Source organism: Strigops habroptila, chromosome 3 (genome assembly GCF_004027225.2).
Source record: "Strigops habroptila isolate Jane chromosome 3, bStrHab1.2.pri, whole genome shotgun sequence".
Lineage (NCBI taxonomy): Eukaryota > Metazoa > Chordata > Aves > Psittaciformes > Psittacidae > Strigops > Strigops habroptila.
This window is the reverse complement of record NC_044279.2, coordinates 13832569-13845553: the sequence shown is the minus strand read 5'-3', so window position 1 is coordinate 13845553 and position 12985 is coordinate 13832569. Positions and strand designations below refer to the sequence as shown.

General features: G+C 40.9%; 1 protein-coding gene across 3 annotated transcripts in view; it reads right to left on the bottom strand.

Moving 5' to 3' along the window:
* LHFPL3 (LHFPL tetraspan subfamily member 3) overlaps positions 1 to 12985 on the bottom strand; it is a 246151-nt gene that overhangs the window by 231224 nt on the left and 1942 nt on the right. The gene's annotated exons all lie outside the window — the stretch shown is intronic.

The following is a 12985-nucleotide window of genomic DNA, read 5'->3' as shown; positions in this document are numbered from 1 at the left end:
CTGTAGAAGACCTGTGTCTTTGTGCAAAAGCAGTTAGAGGTCAGACAGGATTCTTGAAGCATTTTAAGCATGGACACCTGGATGTAGGCATCTGCTTGATGGGTCAGCCTCCACAGACTGACATCATATCCTAAGACCCTGAACACTCCTGAATTCACTGCAGAAACACTTGACTAGCTTTGCCCAAGCCAGGTTAGGTCTGCCAAGGCCAATGGTGATACCACCCTACCGCAGTCTGACCAGCTAACCCACAAGTGTGTAGTCAGGTATTTCACTGTATGTTCTCTGGCACGCCCCTACTGTTGTATCGATGCTTACACACCACCTGCTGTAGTGTAAACCAAAATGGAGCTGTCTGTAGAAGCACGCTTTGCATTTGGTTCAGACATGATTTGGGAAGACGCAACCCCAGGGAATAAAAAAAATTACACCTCTTGGGAAGAGACAAAAATGCAGCTACGATTTCCCAGCCAATTTCACTTCTGCCTCAGCACAATTCCTCCAACGTACCACGTAATTAAAACTAAACTAAATGTTGTGCTATATGTTTAACACTCAGCTATTAAATATACCATCTTAGGTTCACACAGACATGCACTGAAGTCAGTAAGGCTAAATTTAAACCCAGATACTTGTATCTGCAGATCTGTCCCTAAGGGTAGAAAATCCCAAACATGTTTTTAAGTATGCATACTGCATGCAATGTACAAGATCAAAAGTGTTTCATTTGAAACTCAGGGCGTGCCTTATATACAGTTGTTTGATGCACTGAACATTTGTTTATTCCCATTGACAAAGTGCTCCCTCCTCTCTATCCCTCTCAAACAGCCACAGGAGGCAGGAAAGCAGGCAGCAGGGACTGAGCAGGGAACTCAGCGTTGCTCCACTTCCCATCCTGAATAAGCAAGGCCCACTTGATGAGCCCGTTCTTTCTACAATATCCAATGCATTCAACACAAACCTACTCAGACAAATAATGAAGCACTCAGTGGCATGTCAACAAGATTAAGGAATTTTACATGTTTCTTAGCTATTTAGGAATATCGTTTACATAGCAGCATGGCATCATAAAATAATTACGTGCATGGAAAGGTAACAAGGGACAGCTTCTCAAGAAAAGATCCTCAGCAAAACTAGATCTCAGGTTAGTTATAAAACTGATACTTTGTAAATTGTTTTCCTTAAAACCTGGTATTTTTCAATATTTTAAAGACGTATTTTTCAACTACTTTAACTTTCAAGCATCAGTAGTTACCTGACATACATTAAATTTTCTTATAGAAAATTAAATATCCAAGTCACATGAAAATGTTGACTACAAACTGTAAAGCACATTACTGCAGCAGCTGTTGTTGACACTGTTTTACAGTTTTGCTGGGAATTTAAGCAAAACCCTTGCTTGTTTGGTCAGAATGCCAGGCAGGAGTGGAGCCTCACTTGACAGATCTACAGATCTTAGTCACTGTCTGTTTCTAATCCTAGAAGGCACTGAGGTAGGAGGGATACTGTTTTAAAAAAAAAGAACAAATGGGAGTAGAATAGAAAAGAGCATTCACCCAGATGAATTAGTTCTGAGAAATGGGAAAGAGGGGAACAAGGCATGCTGTTACAAACATTCTGTAATCTCTGTCAGACATTCATCTGTTCCCAGTGTACAGCTCAGTACTTTACAAAATCTCCTCCCTTTAGAAAGCTGTTGCAGAACCTTACTGCTTTAATAGTTAGAAACCTTCTTTTAATTTCCAGGCTGAAGTGATTTATACCTAGATAATATCCATTTGTTCTTACCCCACTGTCAGCCACGAGTTTAAAATTATTAGTTTTCACTCTAGGATCCATGGGTTCATAAACTACTTCTGAGACTACTACTTCTGAGTAGGCCTAACAGGCTTTAATTTGCTCTGACAATGCTATAGAGCACGTAGCATCATCTTTGGAGAACGTTTAGGAAATCGAATCAAATCAAAGTGAAAATCACTGGCTTAAATGGGTTTTTTCCCTTCCTCTTGTTTTTCAGTCCTTCCATGAGTTTTTAGACAGCAATCATGGACATCTTATCAACCTTCCTTTTTCTACATTAAACTAACCAAGCTTCCCTAGTTTTCTCCTTGCAAGAAATGTCACCGGTCACTGGTTTTCCTTTTTGCAGCTATTGCCCTCCCAGTCAGAACTGGACATCGGTGTCCAGAATCCCACAAGAAATATCACAGTGCACCACGTAACAATGCCAACATTGCCCTAAATCAGCTGGAAATACTTCACGAAATACGTGCAAGGATCATGTATACCCTCTTCACAGCCGCATTACACTGACGTCCCATTGCCATTCTTTGGCGAACAGATACACTGAGATCCTCTCTTCACTCATCATTATCCATCCTCAGCTACGTGGCCTTCCACTGCACCAGTGAGTCCATACCATCACCACCTCGCTCCTCAAGGCTGACATCAGTGAAGTATCAGCTTGGAGATGACTGTTGGTGAGCCAGCTGATGATGCCACACTAAACGATGAATCTGATCAAATACAAATGCCTGACATGAACTAAATGCAAGCAATTGTGGCTGGTGAGCCATCAGCATGTTTGGACTATTTTAGACTCCATTTTTCTAGTATAATGACCATGAATTGCAATTTCAAGCTTTTTATTCTACTGATGTTCTAATACAACTTCACCAGTAACAGGAAGGCTAAATACTAAGACACAGCAACTAAGTAATAATTAACTTCCTTTAGAGGAACATAAAGCTACAAGGATGAATAACTTCATTTCATGGAAAGTCTAATACTTCTCTCATGGAATTAATCTTAAAACTTTGCATTTAACTCTTTGCAAAGCTACACTGAACATCTCTCAAGTAAAGACTCAATGCAAATCAGTTTTATAGAGTTCAAAGATGTATTAGCCAAGCTGAAGATACTGGGGGGAAATCTGATTTTGAAACACAGTCTACATCAGAGAGAAGATTCATTTAGGATTTTTAGGCCATGGGTAACATTCTCCCACTATCTGTATGTAAAAAACATTTTCTGTGGCTTGTCCTATGTTTTTGATCACTTCTTCCTCTTGCCAAAGGTTGCAAACATCTTTCTTTTTCAAGGTCATCACTAAGTCTAGTTTCAAAGCTAATTACACCTCATGCAAATTTTTCATCCAGATTTTTTAATGTTAATTTAAACAAAGAAAATCAGAAATGAATACTATGGCGCTTCCAGTTATACGATTTGTTTAAATTAAAGGACTAAATCCCACATCACCTTAACTTTCCTGCGCAGATAATTCTGGAGTACCTCATTTTGAGACTTTGCTACACATTGGTTATGTAAATAGATAAAATGAAGCGGTGCCAGGGAGCATTCCCATGTATTGCAACTCAATGCTATTAAATCGTTAGAATTGTCCCACAGCATGTGTCACAGGAGTGTTTTTAGTCTGTTCCAAAACAACCATCTTCCAAAATATCGCCAGGGCACAGTTTGCGAGTTAGGACATGCCAGGAATGGTTCCCAATAGGCAGTTTGAGTCCAGTGACCCAGTTTTAAAAGGAAAAAAAATGTAATAGTATGGACACTGGCCAGTGTGCCAGCTGACTGCACCAGAGGGTGGTTCTGGACATGCTTAATTTGCAGGTACAGGCACAGACACCACATCCCTCTGTTGGGCCCTGGCAAGCTGAGGAGATGACTTGAAACAGAAACGTCTGAGCCTAACTTTGAAGATTGTTAATCTCCCAGAAGCACAAGATCATTTCTGTAGGTGTTTCAGGCTTACATGCTGTCATCTGTAATCCTGCCCCTCTACTCTGCTCTCGTGAGACCCCACTTGGAGTCCTGTGTGCAGTTCTGGCGACCTTAACATAAGAAGGACATGAGCAAGTCCAGAGGAGGCCACAAGGATCAGGGGCTGGAGCACCTCCCATACAAAGACAGGCTGAGAAAATTGGGGCTGTTCAGCCTGGAGAAGAGAAGGCTGTGTGGTGACCTCATAGCAGCCTTCCAGTATCTGAAGGGGGCCTACAAGGATGCTCGAGGGGGATTCTTCACCAGAGACTGTAGCGATAGGACAACGGGTAACAGGTTCAAACTTAAACAGGGGAAGTTCAGGTGAGAGATAAGGAAGAAGTTCTTCACTGTGAGGGTGGTGAGGCACTGGCACAGGTTGCCCAAAGAAGTTGTGAATGCTCCATCCCTGGCAGTGTTCAAGGCCAGGTTGGACAGGGCCTTGGGTGACATGGTCTAGTGTGAGGTGTCCCTGCCCATGGCAGGAGGGTTCGAACTAGATGATCTTAAGGTCCTTTCCAACCCAAACCATTCTAAGATTCTATGATTCTATGATCTGGGCTGTTGCAAAACAACCCTCTCCAAGACTCCTCTTGCCCACATCAAGAGACTCTGTGTTACACAGAGTAGAGGAGCACTTGCTTTTCTGCAGCCCCTCCAGAAGCCTGTTATTGCAGAGGAAGAGGCAGGACGTCAGACAGGAGGAAAATACACTGCTTATAGCCAGCCCTCCTCTCCTTCCTGCTAAAATCTTCCCTGATCTTAAGAGACCTTGCCCTATTTTACTCACGCTTCAGCTGCACACAAAGTTCATCATGACAAATGAAGTACTGTAGGGCAGAGGTTGCAGAGGTACAGTCTAGCATGGCAGTACCAGACACATTCTGGCTATGTTAATCACGTGAGATCACTCGCCTTATTCAATGAACTTGTACAAGTAAGGTGCACGACTTTTGACTTTTAGCAGTAAACAAAAGAACCTGTCAAGGTTTCACAAGTAGCGTTTTCTAAACCTCTCAAGTCAGAATATTTGCCTTTGACCTTGCAAGTACATCATGTCTAGCTTTCTTCTCTATAAATTTTTCCTATCTGAAAAATAATCAGACAAATAAGGAAAGTGGAATGTGTGACAACTCATCAACTGTTTGTAATAATTTATTTCAAACCATTTATTCGGCAGCTCTCTTCTTCTGATGCAGTCTCAATTACTTGATTGAATAATATTCTCTGAAATAGCACATGATGTGCTTGTGTCAAAGAGGCTCTCCACAGAGGCCATCAGCCACCTTTTAAAATCAATGAAATTCATAAATTTGCATCTGTCTTCTCAAGAAGAAAATAAAGGAACCTTTTCCCCTGGTACATATGACCTTCTCAATCCAAGGCCAGCTTGTTTCAAGTCTTCTGCATCTCCAAATGCCAACATGAAGACAGATAATATCTTTCTCAGAATAGATAGATCCTGAAGTCTATTACATTCCCCTTCTTAAGGATTCTAGCTGTAATTCTCTCTTAGTAATTGGGATTTGCACACTGTTCCACACAGTAATGCATATTCCAGCTATTCACTCTGTCATGCTGCCACTGCATTTTTAACACTGCTGATAGCGACCGATGTTATCAAATTCTGCAGACTTCTCAGGCTTGTTCATTTCTTTTTTTCATTTCACCATTTCTGAGCAGAAATGTTTTTATTTTTTCCTTTGTGATGCCTCACTACTGTGACCCTGCCATTCCTCACAGCTAGATCTTGTTAGTTTTCAAATATTGAGTCCACACTGCCTGATCACACCACAGATTTTCTGTTCTGATATGTTTGCTGTCTTTGTGTTTCCAAGATCAAAGCTGATGCTGTTTATACCACAGTGCTAAAAAGGTTCACTTCTCAAAAGGTAAAATAAACTTAGTGTTTGAAATCTAGCCTTCTTTTATTCTGTGACTTCTACTGCTGGTAATATCCACCTGTTTCTCCTCTTCCTGGCTTCATTTTCCCATATAGGAATTTTCTTTATCAAACTTTTAGAAGGAATTCTGGAAAGAACTCAGCAGCAACCATATCCTATGTGAAGCCCCTTCAGGTGCAAGAAAGTAGAGCTGCACCAACACCAGCTGCTTTCCAAAACCCCACTCCCATTTCTCTTTCCCAACAGTATTCAAGTTCTCAGCTCCTCACCTTTCAATAGGTGGTACTCTCCTCATTTACATTCTCTCCCAGTTTCTTTCTCCTCTTCTTTCTTCCCTCCCATACATTTTTTTATTTTCAATGAAATGGAATTTGTCCTCAAACTCCTTGGATAACTTCATGCATTTCCTTTTATATCTAACTATTCTGATATCCTAGTGTTTTTCAAACAGTGGACCACAGCCCCCAGGATGTTCATAAAAGGCAATTGGGAGAGTTATAAGATGCTGAAATGTTTATTACACTCTAAAACAAAATAAAATATCTCTTCTCCATTCCCAAAACACCTTTATCCTTCAAAAATAAGTTTTGCTATCAAAATCTCAAATCACTCATACAAATAAATGATATACGCTTCTTACATAATACATTTTAGCCAGGTTCCCTTGGGGACCAAGACTGATGTTGCTGTGTCATTTTGAGCCTGATGACCAATCTCAACCACATTTGACTGATACCACAAGGCTCCAAGATACTAAACTCTTGCAAGTTTTGGTCCCTGGCCAGAGCAGAAAGGATCCCAAATTCCCACCAGTGGAAAGACAGGGATAGTTTATGCTTTAACAAATCTACAACTTGAGGATATCAAATCAACACACAAATAGCTTTCTGCCAGCTACAATACATGGTGTGTCCTTGCCAGCTACACAATGAAGAGCCTGTGAGGAGTCAGACAGTTTACCTACTGAAGGCAAGGGATGATGGGATGCAGGTATTTTGGTATTGTGGGCACAGGGTATTTGCGGAAAGAAATTACTTGGAGGGGAGACACTGGGGCACAGCTTTCCTTCCTCATTTCCACTGTTCATTCCATGAACGAGGGAGGCCCTGGAGATCTCTATTAAGCCCTACGGGAAACTTTCCTCTGGAGCTGAACAGACAGAAAATCATACTGACTTGATCTCAAAATCAAACTGGAGCAGGATTTCTCCTCTGGGAAAAAGAAGCACGTGCACCAGGCCCGCCAGAATTAGGAGTCCTTATAGGCTGGATGAGGCAGTCTGTATGTTGACAAGCAGAGCACTCAGCTCCTTCCCTGCTCCCTGCCTGCCTGCACAGCTCCAGCACCACATTTCCCCAAGACTTGGAGGCAATCTGCATTTTACCATGGTCACAGCCCTCAGTATCCCTGAGTTTTCAGAATTTTCTCCCTGGCATCTGATACCCACCACTGCTCACAGGCCTCAGTCGTTTCACCCTACTGTGAGGTGGGGGTGTTAAATTAAAGTCAGCATCAACGCTAAAACTCAGTTGAAAAACCTGCTTGATTTTCCTGGACTTCCCTTCCTCTCCCTTTGGTCTCCCATGTGCCTCTCACCTTACAGCTGGGGTATATGGTGGGAAAAAAAACCTGGCAGCAGTGTGGGTTAAGGTCCTTTGTTTCCGGGGAGTTAGGCCATGCCTCTTAGAGAGAGGCATTCAATCTTATCTAAAGACTTTAAGTGAAGAAGAAACCACTGTAAAGATAATTAACAAATGTAACTTTACAGGTTACAAATGTATATACCTCATGGCTAATGCAAATTTGTGTAACTTCAGCTTCCAAACACAGCATTTGTCAAGTTACGGAGCACTGCATGACTTGAAATCTCCCCCTGTAGGTCCTCATGTGCCATAATCTGTCAATTTTTAATCTTCTTTTGAATAGCAACAAAATTCATCCTTTTAGTTCTTCTTCTTTCATTTATTTAAATCAGTCCTGAAATCCTTTCTACTTTATACTTGAAAGGGAATCTTGACAGATGTTTGACCTGGACAGAACAGGAACCACTGTGGGCAATGACATTCCCATTTTTTGCATACATATTTAGGGACCACATTAGACTTAAATGCAGCACTGCAGCGACAGCTCACATTGGATGCCCATCTACCACAACTTCTAATTTCTCTTCTAAATAACTGTTTTCCATAACACGTAATTTCCATAATTCTCCCATCAACAGGACACCTCCTACACTTTGATCCCCAGAAATCTTATACTGCATTTGGTGTATTAAAAAATACAGGCTGTTGAAGCAAGCCCAGATTATGATGATATCCAAATCAGTCTATGGAATTAGCTATTCCTACTATAATTTATGAAACAATTTTTGCGCCACCTGCAAAGTTCAGCAGCCACAAACATATATTACTCTCCCAACTAACTGTTAAAGATACCAAGGCTATAAACAAGATCCTTGCCTGACTCCACTAGACACCCTGCTCAAACACTGGCAAGACTTCTTTTTTTTTCTAGCCTTCTGGAATTCACCCCTATAGCAAGATCTGACAAACAGCAGCAACAAAGGCTCTGAGAGCACCAAGGTCAAGCCTTTTAAGACTCTTATATAAAAGTCACCTGGTCCTGCAGACTGATTTCAAGTATAAAGGCAAACAACACAGCACACAGCTGCAGTGAAGAATTTCACCTTTTCATTCTGAAACAGTTCCCTGTTTCAAATGAACTTTTAACTGTGGCATCTAATAACCTCTCTCCTATGGCTGCTTTAGCTCCAAAGAACCAGCAACTGAGTAATATGAAACCAGTTTTAAAAACTAGTTTAAAACAGGTCAAGGGAAAACCTGGGGAACCACAGAAAGACTGGTATCATCTGCACCACGTAAATCAGTAAGGACTACAAAAGGCAACAACAGTATGCCAGCACGTGCACAAGCATGGTGTATTGTGTGATGAAAGGAAGTGAGTAAGGTTGGACCAACACACCTATTTTAAGTCATTTTCCACAAAACTCCACAGAAATAAAAAACAAAGCATACCACGGAAATTTTCGTTAACAAAGTCTAGTTGGATTTCCAAAAGACATTTGATGAATCTGTCATTCATAAGTCTTAAAAAAACTCCCAGAAGATAAAAATAAATGTCCTTGCAAGGATAAATAATTAGAAACAGATGGTAGGAGAATACTGTCAATTTTTCAAGCGGAGAGAGGTCAATGGTGGAGTCCTGCAGGGATCTGTGCTGGAACCTGGGAGCTGCTCACTTATTTATAAATGAGCTAGAAAACAGGATAAATGGTGAAGTGACAAACTTTGCTGCTGATATTCATTCAGGGTAGCTAAGATAAGGGCTGACTATGACGAAAGACTTTACAATACTGAGTGACTAGGCAATAAAAAGGCAAATTAAAGTCAGTGTAGATAAACAAATATGAAGTCATTTCTTTGAGAGGAAAAAACCTAACAAACTGCTGTGCTCCAAGGTGACTATTACTACTTCAGGACTGAGATCTTGGGGTTGTAATAGAAGGTTCTGTGAAAACATCAGTCCACTGTTCACTAACAGTGAAAAAGTGAGTATTAGAAATTACTAGGAAAGTAACAAAGAATTAAAGAGAGAGTATTATTATGCCACTGTGTAAATGGCTAGTTTGTCTGTCTTGAATATCGCATGTAGTTCTGGTCCTACTGCCTCTGAAATGATACAGTAGACTGGACATGGCTGCAGGCAAGGCAGCAGCGACGATCACAGCTATGGTAAAACCTAACAACTAAGGAACAACTAAGAAGCCAAAGATTCATCAGGTCTCAAAAACAGATAGCTGAGGGGATACAGCAAAGGTGTAATCCAGACCAGCGCAGGGAAGGTGCCTGGCAGTCCCCTGTTCACAGCCTCTTCCAGTACATGAGCTGGGAGATCAAATGAAATGGGCAGGTTTAAAACATAAAAATCCCTTCTGAATCTTCACACAACACGTACTAAGCTGTGGAACTCCTTGCTCTGGGGCACTGTAACCCTTAAAAGTTTACAGGGGTTCAAAAAGTGACCAAAGTCATAAAAAAGAAATTCCAGCAAGAGCTTTTAAATGCTGAGAGTTACCTCATAAGTCCCTGAACACAAGTGCTGGAGGACAGAGCACCAAGAGCAAAATGTGCTTTCACTGCTCTGATACTTCATGGTCTAAGGTTACAGGTCACTGCTGGACACCACGGGACTAGATGGGCTCTGGTTTGACAAAGTACAGAGGTTTTACGTTGGAGTTTTTTCAACTGTCCTCTTATTGTGGGCATGGACTCAGGCATCTCCTGAAAAAGATGTACATTGGTTTCATCCTACTTGTCCATAGGATGCTTCTATGCCTTTTTTTTTTTTTTTGCTTTCTCTGCTTTTCTCTTTCCTGTAACTTGAAATGTCCTAGTAAAGGAAAAAAGTAATGATAAATGTCTGAAAATGACAAAAAATCACAATGACAGACCTGAAGCCTTTAATTTATTTAACTTATAAAAGGAATAAATCTCAAGAAATATCTTTATTTGTGAGGTTTCTTGCAAACTAGATGTAGGGCAGTAAAGAGCAATAATACCTCATTTCTAATGCTTTCACCAAGTGTTTGTGTTCAAGCAGCTGCTCAGATCAGGTAAGTGTTCATACACATCATTTTGAAACTGCAAAAGGGGAGGCTAGGGGATGGAGAACAAGGCTGCCAACACTGCCTCTCAAGATATCAAGTGTACCCTGACAGCATTATGCACATGGAACAAGAAAAGCAGCCTAAGCCATGGCAAAATCATAAGGGAGTCTAATGTATGCTGTCCTCATGTACGCAAAGGAAATAGCTTTTTTCCCAGGATTTTTCTGCTTAATCATGTCATAGACATGATCAGGCAGCAACAAAGATTGGAAATGCATGTGTCCAAGGTATTGTTTATCTTTTCCTTATTTAAAAAACACCTCTTCAAAACAAGAGCTGTATCATGCTGACAATTTATAATGACTCATGCAGGACAGAATGTGATCAAAGCCTGTTTGAAAAGAAATTATTTCCTAAGATTTTGCTTAGGAATTTGCAATCCCAAAGCAAGCACGATCCCACGGCGAAAAACTGCTTATAAGGAGATTTAAATCGCATCAGTTTGAAGTATTCTTATATGATCTGAGTGCTAACACTACTAATAACAGCAAGCAAAATCAAAGCTATACTCACATACTTGTTTATTTTATCACTTCAGGTTTAGAGAACTGAACACAGATCTATATACGCTTATGTAGATGACATTACTATATTGTTATCTGTGAGATAAGCATCTTAAGCTTATTACTTACTACACTCCAAACAGTAAAATAACAACAGATGTGGGTCATATAGCTCATAGAAAAGGTGTCAGAACTCATTATAACTCTCTTGTCCTGCATATTCAGTTCTAAGTTTTCCTTCTGTCCCACCACCTTTGCTTTCTTCTTCAAAGGATGCAACCCAAACCAATATGGATTTTCTGATAGTTTTTTCTCCCTTTGAGGAAACTTTTTTTTAGCTAATACAGAAATGAAGAGTCAGGTAAATGCTGAATTAAGTTACAACATTCAGCAAACAACAGTCAGGCTCTTTCAACACCCAATGTTGTTCCAGTTCTTGCAGGGCATTCATGTACGAACCAGAAAAGATGGCAAATAACCGCTTAGCTATACATGTATTCCTCTAATATTTTAGCTTTGAAGGTAAGCAGTCTGAAAAGTGATTCCACTGCTGATGTAAAACTCCTTTTGTTGACTTTTAATATCAATAGTGCATCTACCAGCTTTGGAGATGACAAAAATTCTGTGTTATTGTGCCTGAAAATCTATCTTCAGTGTCACACCTGCACACGTGCAGCACGGTATGGACTGCTTGGGCTCCTGTAGATCAGCTGCATGAGGTAGTTTCTAAACATTACTCTTAACCGTGCAGAAACGTAGTAAAGGAATCAGATTCATTTTATCTACCTTGCACTACCTTCTGTTGGCATGAAGCAGTGGAACCATACAAATAAAACACCATTATTTCTGATGTTGGAAGCTGTAAAGGATTTGGAAATTGCGTTGTCCTACTGTATACTGGACATGAACAAACCAGACTGAGGATGCACCAAACCAGTGAATATTCACGCCACTTTTAACTAGAGGAGCCACAAGGAGAGGAGACAGCTGAAAGCAGAAGTCCTTAATGGAGCAGAGAAGACGTCAGTGGTGCAAACATGAAAGAGTTTACTCTGCCTGGAGCCAAGTGACATGACTGTGTACAATTAGTAAGACCATATCAGAATGCATGTTACTGAGCAGACAAAGTAGCCACCAGCACCAAAGAGGATTCCCAGTGCAGAGATGAAGAGCCCAAAGCTAGTGTCGCTGGAACCAGGGAAAAATCTACGAACCTCAAGTGACTGCAGATAATCCCCAAGTTGTAAAGAAAGAAACCACACAGTAACTTAAGTGCCAGAAACAGTATGAAAATATATGTAACACACTTAAAAACAGCATCGCAGAGAAAAGCAGTTAAAGCTGTTTCATACAAACCAGAAATTTCCACTAAGCCTCATGGACTAGATGGCAAACTAAAGAACACTGAAGCTGCTCAGCAAACAACTCAGAAGAATTATTGCTCAGAAACTGAAATGAATGTAGGTCAATTAAGGGGACTGAAAAAGTGATTGTGAGACTATTTAGGAGACATTTTACTCTTTCCCGAACAGCTTGTTCCTGCAAAGCCAAAACTTCTCAAATTCAGGGTTTTATCACGAGGACAAGGAGAAGGTATGATTTGACTTTAGACTTTTTTCTTTTTTTCCCCCCAAATTATTGAAGAATTAATCCTTTCTATAGCACTACAGCTGATTTTATTACTATCTCAAGTCTACAGACCGTTCTTTTCTCCTCTGCCTCCCAGCTGCACACAAATCACCAGTTCTGTACTAACTCTGAGGGAAAGCTGTGTTGGAAATGCAAAAAGGGATATCCTGGTGTTCTCCCTCTTCCTTATCATGCACTTCCCCCAGGGAGACACTGGATGTGATGGGGAAAGGCAAATGAAATCAGGAGACCTTCTGAGTCAAAACCAGCACCTGAAATGAATTTTTTTTTTTGGTAAACTCCTAATGTACAGACGAAAAACCCCTTGTGAACGGGGGGAACAGACCCCAACCAAAACTCATGCATGTAACATCCAATGACCTCACCTGCTCTTCCAGTTGGCCAGCAAAAGACCTCGCCATGCCCTCCCGCTGATCTGAAGTGGGCTCTGCCTTGACCAGGTGGAAACCTGGGCTCAGCAC